The following is a 9,262-nucleotide window of genomic DNA, read 5'->3' as shown; positions in this document are numbered from 1 at the left end:
GTTACATTGCTCAAAGGATGTAATTTGAGCTGGGGAAGGTGAGAAATACCTGCAACTACAGAATGTGGGAGTTGGAAGCAGAAATTTAAAGTCACCTTCAGCTGCACAGGGAGTTCTAGGCCAGGTGGGGCTACTTGAGGCCCTTCTCAAAAACAAGCAACACCAAAAAAAAAAAAAAAAAAAAAATGTAAAGCAGGGCGTGGTGGCACATACCTTTAATCCCAGCACTTGGGAGGCAGAGGCAGGCGGATTTTTGAGTTCGAGGCCAGCCTGGTCTACAGAGTAAGTTCCAGGACAGCCAGGGTTATACAGAGAAACCCTGTCTCGAAAAACCAAAAAAAACCCCAAAAAACAAAAAACAAAACAAAAAAAACAACCAACCAACCAACCAAACAAACAAAAAACCCCAAGCAACAACAACATTAAAAAAAAAAAAAGTCTTGGAGCTGATAAGATGTCTCAACAGGTGAAGATGCCTGTGGGTCAAACCTGATGACCTGAGTTTAATCTCTGGGTCCCACGTGGTGGAAGAAGAAAAACCACTTCTGAAAGTTGTCCCTTGATTTTGACTACACATAAGTAAATGTAGTAAGTTAAAAATGATGTGATTTGCGTCGATGTTTAAATCTTTACTTTTCAAGACAGGGTTTCTCTGTGCAGCCCTGGCTGTCCTGGAACTCACTCTGTAGACCAGGCTGGCCTCGGACTCAGAGATCCCCCTGCCTCTGCTTCCTTAGTACTAGGATTAAAAGTGTGCACCACCACTGCCCCATCAATGTGTAAAGATCAAACAAAATTGAAGTAACATGATATGAGTTGACTTGCTTATTTCTCTTAAAGGTTTTCTCTTGTAAACGAAGTTGCAAGGGAGCTTGTACAAGGCCACAAAGGTCCTGGCCCTAAGTAAGCAGAGCTGCTATTTCAATGTTCTTCATATTTGTTGTTTGTTAGTGGTGCTGAGGGTGAGTTTATTTTTAAGAGTCTGTATTATTATTTATGTATGGATATGTGTGCCTGTGTACGTGCAAGTGCCTGATAAAGCCAGATGCATGTCCCATCCCTCAGAGCTCCCGTTACAGGTAGTTCACAGCGACCTGATATTTGTGCTAGGTGTTGAACTTGGGTCCTCTGTAGAAACAGTACCTGCCCTTAACCCCTGAGCCATCTCTGCTGTGGTGGACAGTCTTTTCAGACAGAGTTTCTTGTATCCCAGTCCCTGGCCTCAATGGCCTAAAATAGTTTTGAACTCTGGTTTTATGGATGCCTGCTCCCAAGAGCAGGGACTATAGGAATGTGCCACCATCTCCAGTGTAGACTGGGGTCATGCAAAAATAATATAGACACTATCTCAACCTAGCTGTCTTGCTTTTTTTTTCACACACCATATATATTAGAGATGGTTTGATTTCAGCAGATAAGTGGCTAGCAGTTTGGAAAGACAGATTGTTTTTGTTTCATGCTAACTTGATCGGACTTTACATGCTAAACTCCACATTCCACTGAGCTGCCTTCCCACTCCAGCTCAAAGAAAAGGGTTGGTTTGTTTTGTTTTTGTTTTTCAAAGGGTCTTGATATGGAGTTCTGGCTCCTTTAGAAGTCATGTAAAACAGGCTGGCCTAGAACTCACAGAAATCCACTTACCTCTGCCTCTGTAGTGCTTGCACTAAAGGAATAGTCCACCACAAGCAGGTTTTAAAAGTTCACAGTTTTGAATTAGGCAGAGTGGTGTACACCTGCAGTCTGAGCACTTGGGAGGTAGAAGGGGGAACTAGGAGAATGATGTATTTGAAGACACCCTGGGCTATACAGTAAGCCCAAGAGACCCTGCCTCAGAAGGAAAGAAAGCCCCTGTCCTCTCCTTAGACATTCTGGTCCCCTGGGTTAGTATGGGGTCTCGCCTGAGATTTATATAATTAAAACATTCTCTAGATTATTTGAAACAGCTAGGTTTGGGGACTACTGACCTGACTTTTTCATTTTGCTTTTTATTTTGCCCTACCTGCTCTGGATCTTGCTATATATAGCCCAGGCAGGCTTCAACTTTGCAACAATTCTCCTGCCTCTAACTCCCAAATCCTGGTATTACAAACATGAATCACCATGCCCAGCGAGACCCCAGGAGTTAATTATATTAATTATTATATTAATTAAATGGTAGTTGTATTGGTTGTTATGAGTAATATGTTTTGTAGATGGTATTTGGAGAACAGGCCATCCGCTCTGTAGATACAAAACTATGGCTTGTACTTCAAAGGGAATAGGAGTGCATTCTGGAGCCAGAGATGAGTGACCATGGCCCAGAAACACAGATTCAGGCCACCCCAAACACCCAACACTTTCACTGATGACACAAAGAAAATTATAATCAAGGGACTTTAAAAATACATTAATGGTTGGGCCTGGTGGTACAATCCTCTATCTAATCTCAGAACTCAGAAGACAGAGGCAGGAGGAAGCCAGTTTGATCTACACAATGAGTTCCAGGACACTCAGGACTAGAGAGATAGACCTTGTCTTAAAAACAAACAACCAGCCCGGCCTTGGTGGCGCACGCCTTTAATCTCAGCACTGGAGGGGCAGAGGCAGGCGGATTTCTGAGTTCGAGGCCAGCCTGGTCTACAGAGTGGGTTCCAGAACAGCCAGGGCTATACAGAGAAACCCTGTCTCAAAAAACCAAAAAAAAAAAAAAAAAAAAAAAAAAAACCAAACAACCAAAATAAATAGAAAATGAAAATATGTAGGTGGGTCCAGTTTGGTGGTACACACCTTTAGTCCCAGCAAGGGGAGGCAGACCTCTGTGGGTTCTAGACCAGCCTGGTCTACATAGTGAATTTCCAGGATAACCCAGGCTTCACAGTGAGACCCTGACTTAAAACAAAATAAAACATTGGTAGAAATAGCAAATCAGATGATCTCTATATGGGATTCCAGTGCTTTCTTAAGCACTGAGCCATAGCTCTAGCCTCTTATCTAATAACAGTCTTTGCCTTTGGAGTCAGTGGGCACATTCCAAAATGATAGTCACACAGATGTTAGGGAAAACACAGAGATAGGCAATAAATAGTCATTTAGAGGGTTAAAGATAGATAGCTCAAGATAACGTGTCTCCAGACTTGCCTCATTCTGGGTCTGCTAACTGCTAAACCTGAAGTTTTAATCAGTCAATCAACCTTGGTGACTGTTTTACCAGGGAGGGTGTGGACTTCTCCTGGAAAGGGATTCACCTCCTCATTGTTCAGTGCGAGCTCAGGAATGCCAACAGTTTCCAGCCCAAGCTTCATGATCGATCTTTCATAGGCTCCCCTGTACTGTTCCCAACACTCCTGGTCTCCTCCCCTCCCTCAGCTCAGAGCACTCTTACATCCCCCTTTCCCACAGGACTCTTGCTCTGGAAGAGTGCACAGGGCATCCACAACTCTACTTTCCTTAAATGGAAACACTCTTTCTAAACTTCCTGCCCCCGCCCCGCCCCGCTCCCCCCAACCCCCTAGCACTGACTCCCCCCAGACTGGTCTTTCTAACTGTAAATCTACTGCCTATTGCTAAAGCTTTGAAAGCACCTCGAGTCCTTACAGAGCAGGGGCTTGTCTGCCCTCGGTAAGCTAGGCTTTGAATTCTAGGCCAGGCTGGACTACCTGAGACCCTGTCTCAGGAAACAAACCAGTGTGGCATGGTAGCATACACCTTTAATCCCAGCACTTGGAAGGCACAGGCAGGTGGATCTCTGTGAGTTCAAGGGCAGCCTGGTTTACATAGTAAGTTCCAGGACACTCAGGGCTACATAGTGAGACCTGTAATAATAATAAATAAAATAAAAGAAAGAAAGAAAGAAAGAAAGAAAGAAAAAGAAAAGGAGAGAAAATTATATATATATATAATTTTTTTTTCAGGAGTGGTAGCACAGGACTTTAATTTAATACCAGCACTCTGGAGGCAGAGGCGGGCAAATGTCTATGAGTTTGAGGCCAGTTTGGTCTACCTAGTAAGTTCCAGGTCAGCCAAGGCTACATAGTGAGACCCTGTCTCAAAGCAAGCAAAACCTTTTACCGATAGGCTCACAATGAAGCTCATCTGGCAGAGAGGTGCCATGGTTCAGTTCCCAGCACCACATGAGAGCAGCTGTGGTAGTACGGTATAAGCCTGAATCCCAGGACTTTCAAGGTCTAGGCAGGAGGATCAGAAGTTTAAGGTCATCCATAGCTACAGAGTAAAATTCAAAGCTAGCCATGGATACAATGAGATGGGTCTCAAAAAATAAAATAAGAGCCTAGAGAGATGATTCGGCGGTTAAGAACACTTGGTGCTCTTATAGAGGATACTGTTCAGTTCCCAGCCCCCATGCCCTCTCTGTTTCCAGTTCCTAGGGATCACACACCCTCTCCTGACTTCTGTGGCTAACAGGCATGCCTGGTGGCACACATATATACATGTAAGCAAAACCTTCATACACATAAACAAATCTAAAATAAGATAAATTTTACCAGATGCATGCCTATAATTCCAGCCTTTCGGAAATTCAGGCATGGGAATCTCAAATCTAAGATCAGCTTGAGTAACTTTGACACCTTGTGTCCATAAAAAAAAAATGCAAATAGAGTTTTTAGGGCAGAGCCATTAGCCACTCTGCCTCCAGAGTCTCAATGAGCCAATTAAAGAGACATGTAAAATGCAGAAATGTATTCAATATGGCCAAATTGGGAAAAAGAAATATAAAGGAGTCCACTGGCCTCATGTCTGTCTTAGGGTACTGACATGGGAATTAGGTTTAAATAGAAGGCAAGAATGCCTGATTAAGCAGTCCTGACCAAGATATGGTCTTACCCACCACGGTCAGGCATCCTGCAAATTGCTCATCTGCCATCATTGGCATCTCTCAGGGTCCAATCTGGAAGATTATTTCTGCTTCAGGGTAGTCCCACCCTCCTGCAATACTGCCTCCTTCTTCTTGGTATTTGTGTGTAGTGGTTCGTCCTGTGACATTCTACTGTTCCAGGAATCCAGGGTGTCTCAGAGAAAAGGGTAATCCCATCACTCGGGAGGCAGAGGCAGGCAGAGTTCAAGGCCAGCCTGGTCTACAGAGTGAGTTCCAGGACAGCCAGGGCTATACAGAGAAACCCTGTCTTGAAAAAACCAAAAACCAAAAAAAAAAAAAAAGAAGAAGAAGAAGAAGAAGAAGAAAAGAGAAGAAAGAAAGGAGAGAGAGAGAGAGAGAGAGAGAGAGAGCGAGAGAGAGAGAGAAGAATGACTTCCTGGACAGGTATAGCTTGAAGGTACAAATGACAGGCTCATATTACTACACGGAGCTTTTTGTTTTTGTTTTTTTGTTTTTGTTGAGAGAAAATCTTTTTAACTTTGTTTTGCTGTTATTTTATTTGTTTGTTAGTTTATATTTTGAGGCAAGGTCTTGCTTTGTAGTCTAAGCTGGCCTGGGACTCACAAAGACCAGGCTACTTCTGCTTTCCTGATGCTGGGATTAAAGGTGTGTGCCACCACTGACCGGATTTATTTTTGTTTCATTGTGTGCGAGAGCCCTTGTGCAGGTGTGTATGTGCATCTCTGTGTGTAAGTGCTTAAGTGCCTAGTCAGGCTAGAAGAGTAAGGTCCTTCTGGTGCTGCACTGACAGGCCATGGTGAGCCTCCTGACAGGAGTGCTGGACATCAGCCTTGGGTCTTTGGAAGAGCCCAGGAGCCATCTATCTCCTCAGCCTCCTGACTTTGAACTTCCCATGCTCTTGTTTACACTTCTTAAGAGTATACACTCGGGAGTTGTGATACCCATATACGTTAGACAAACACTCAGACACATACATTAAATACAGTCTCAAAAAAAAAAAAAATTAAATAGCCGGGTGTGGTGGTGCATGCCTTTAATCCCAGCACTCGGGAGGCAGAGGCAGGAGGATTTCTGAGTTCGAGGCCAGCCTGGTCTACAAAGTGAGTTCCAGGACAGCCAGGGCTATACAGAGAAACCCTGTCTCGAAAAACCAAAATAAATAAATAAATAAATAAATAAATAAATAAATAAATAGGAGCCAAGAGTTATATACAATTAAATGGTCTGAGTCAAGGTAGGCCACTGCAGCTAAGCATCAGGATCCCCTATCCGTCATCTTTCTCTCTCTCTCTCTCTCTCTCTCTCTCTCTCTCTCTCTCTCTCTCTCTCTCTCTCCATCTATCTATCTAGAATTGAAGACAGAATCTCACTATGTACTTTTGGCTAGGCTGGAACTTGCCATGTAGGTCTCAAACATGCAGAGATCTGCCTGCCTCTGTCGCCTGAGTGCTGGGCTTAAAGGCTTCTTCCACCTTGCCCTGAAGGACCCTTAGAGTAATGAAATCGTCCCCAGAGTGGCTGCCTCTTGTGGAGGGATTATAAAGATGGGAAAGGAGGGCAGGAGGCCTGTGGGGGGTAGGGAGAAGGATGACTTCCTAGAAGGGACTGCGTGAAGTTGCAGACACTGGAAGGTGTGAGTTCCTAGAAAATAGTCTTGTAGGGTTGAGGAGAACTCTGGAAGGAGCAGAGAGAACCCTTAGCTGCCTGCAAGTGAAGACAGGATGTGGTTCTGGCTGGGAACTGCAGAGTTGCAACAGGGAGTGGTTGTGAGGGACTCAGGTTGGAGGAAGAGGTGTTCTTGAAGGGTTTAGGTCTTGCTAGAGGGTTAGGCCAGGACTTGTCAGCAAAGGGTGTGTAGATGGCTGATAACAAGATGAGATGCGTGGGGCTGGGAAAGGGGGCAAGGCTGAGGAACCGGTTGAGGACTCTCCTGGCTGTTTGGGAGGTCCTGAGCCTGAGGCCTCAGGGAACAGAGGAAGGGACTAACCTTGGAGCCTTTGGAGGTAGATTCCTAGGCTTCTTTCTTTGTTTTGTTTCCCCTTGGCTCTTGACAACGGAGAGGTAAGGTAGGAGAGGGAGTCTTTTTTTGTTTTAAAACTCAAGCACATGGTACCACTTCACCAAAGCTCACCGGATTCCTGCAGGGATTGCGCGATTTAAACTAGGGTCATATATGTACCGCAGGCTGGTCTTGAACTCCAAGTGCAGCTGAGGATACCCTTGAACTACTACTGATTTTCTTCATCTCTACCCATCCTATCTGTTGGGATGTCAGCCATCACCTGGCTTCCGGGAGGGAGCTGAGAAGTTTAGGGGTTAGCACTGAGGATGGAGATTTAGGGTCAGTTAACATGAGAAGAGAGGAAATTCAAATGAAGTTTTGGGAGGCATTGAGGATTAGATGTCAGGCTCTGTCCAGGATGCAAAACCTAGGAAAGAAACTACCTGGGTGGGGGTGATCCAGCTTGGGAATCAGAGGTAGGGAGTTCAAAACCAACCTGGGCTATATACATCATGAGTACCATTCTAATGTTCGCTGCAATGTCTGTTGACAAAACCCAAAAGCAGCAGCAGCAGCAGCAGCAGTAGCCCAAACTCATAGAGATCCACTTGCCTCATCTCCCTGTGTGCTGGGATTAAAGGTGAACCTGGCCACATTTTTTTTTTTTTGAGACAATATTTCTTCTAGGTATGTAGCCTTGGCTGTTGTGGAACTTGTTATGTAGACCAGGCTAACCTTGAACTCACAGAGATTCTGTCTCTGCCTCCCAAGTGCAGTCATTAAAGGTATGTACCACCACGGCCAGCCTTGGCCACACTTTTTAACTTTGTATGTGTGTGTGTATGTGTCATGACGCACATGAGGAGGTCAGAAGGCAACTTGGGAAAATCAGTTCTGCCCTTCCATTATTTTGGTCCTAGGAATTAGACTCGGTCTGGCGGGCTTGACAGCAGGATGGCAGCAGGAAGCCCGGCATCCTCAGCTATCTTACCCACTCAGGTTCTTGCTTTTTTTGTTTCTTTCTTTTACATTTATTTATTCATTCATTTTGTATGTGGGGACGTGTACATGTCTGTCACAGTGTGCATATTGAAACAGAGGATGACTCTGGGAGCGAATTATCTCCTTCCATCCTGTGTGTACTGAGAATCAGACTCAAGTTGTCCCACTTAGGAGCAAGAACCATCCTACCTGCCCCCTCCTACCTGCCCCCTCCTATCTGCCCCCTCCTATCTGCCCCCCTCCTATCTGCCCCATCCTACCTGCCCCCTCCTATCTGCCCCATCCTATCTGCCCCCTCTTCCTTTCTTCCTTCCTTCCTTTCTTTCTTTCTTTCTTTCTTTCTTTCTTTCTTTCTTTCTTTCTTTCTTTTTTTAGACAGAGTATCTAACTCAGGCTTGCCTTGAACTCCCTACCGATTAGAGGGTGATATTGAACTTCTGATTCTCCTGTCTGTACCTGAGTATAGCACATGATTTTTTGACATGCTGGATATTGGCCCCGGGCATGCTAGGCTAGTATCACCATTTGAGCTATATCTCCAGCCCAGCCTTTATTTATTTCATTTTATTATTTTTTTCTGAGACAGGGTCTCACTATGTAAGTCTGACTGGTCTAGAACTTGCTGCTTGCTATGTAGACCATGCTGATCTGGAAATTCATTATCTATCTGCCTTTCTTTCCCAAGCACATCCAGTTTCTTTTCTTTTCTATTTTTTTAAAGATTAATTAATTTATTTTATTTATATGAGTACACTGTAGCTGTCTTCAGACACACACCAGAAGAGGGTATCAGATCCCATTACAGATGGCTGTGAGCCACCATGTGGTTGCTGGGAGTTGAACTCAGGACCTCTGGAAGAATAGTCAGTGCTCTTAACTTCTGAGCCATCTCTCCAGCCTTCCTTTTCTGTTTTTTACAGAAGTTCATGTGTCTGAGTATTTTGCCTGGATGTGTGTCTGTGCACCACACCATGCCTGGTATCTGCTGAGGTCAGAAGAGAGTTCAAGTCTCCTGGAACTGGAGTTACAGATGATTGTGAGCTGCCATGTGGGTGCGGGGAACTGAACCTGGGTCCTCTGGAAAATCAGCCAGTGCTGTTCACTTGTGTGCCATCGCTCCCGCCCCACATTTTGTTGATGTGAGTACTGGCTATTTGAATTTCTTCAAATCGTGGAAATTCCCTGAGCTTTCCATATGCGATGTGCTCTCTATTTTGTCCTAATGGCTTTAAACACAAACAAATAGTGTTGAATTTGGAGCATTGCACACAACTTTCTGATGGTTGGGACACTGTGATGTCATTTACAGAGGTCACAATCAGAAACTGCATAATTAAGTTTCAAAAACCATTTTAAAGTAGCAGTGGTGCCACATGCCACAGAAACAGGCCCATATCTGAGATGGAGGCCAGCCTGGTCTACAG

The sequence above is a fragment of the Mus caroli genome, unplaced genomic scaffold (genome assembly GCF_978045245.1).
Source record: "Mus caroli unplaced genomic scaffold, Mus_caroli_1 scaffold_11, whole genome shotgun sequence".
In the NCBI taxonomy this organism is placed as follows: domain Eukaryota; kingdom Metazoa; phylum Chordata; class Mammalia; order Rodentia; family Muridae; genus Mus; species Mus caroli.
The sequence above is the reverse complement of the archived record's forward strand: the minus strand, read 5'-3'. Positions refer to the sequence as shown.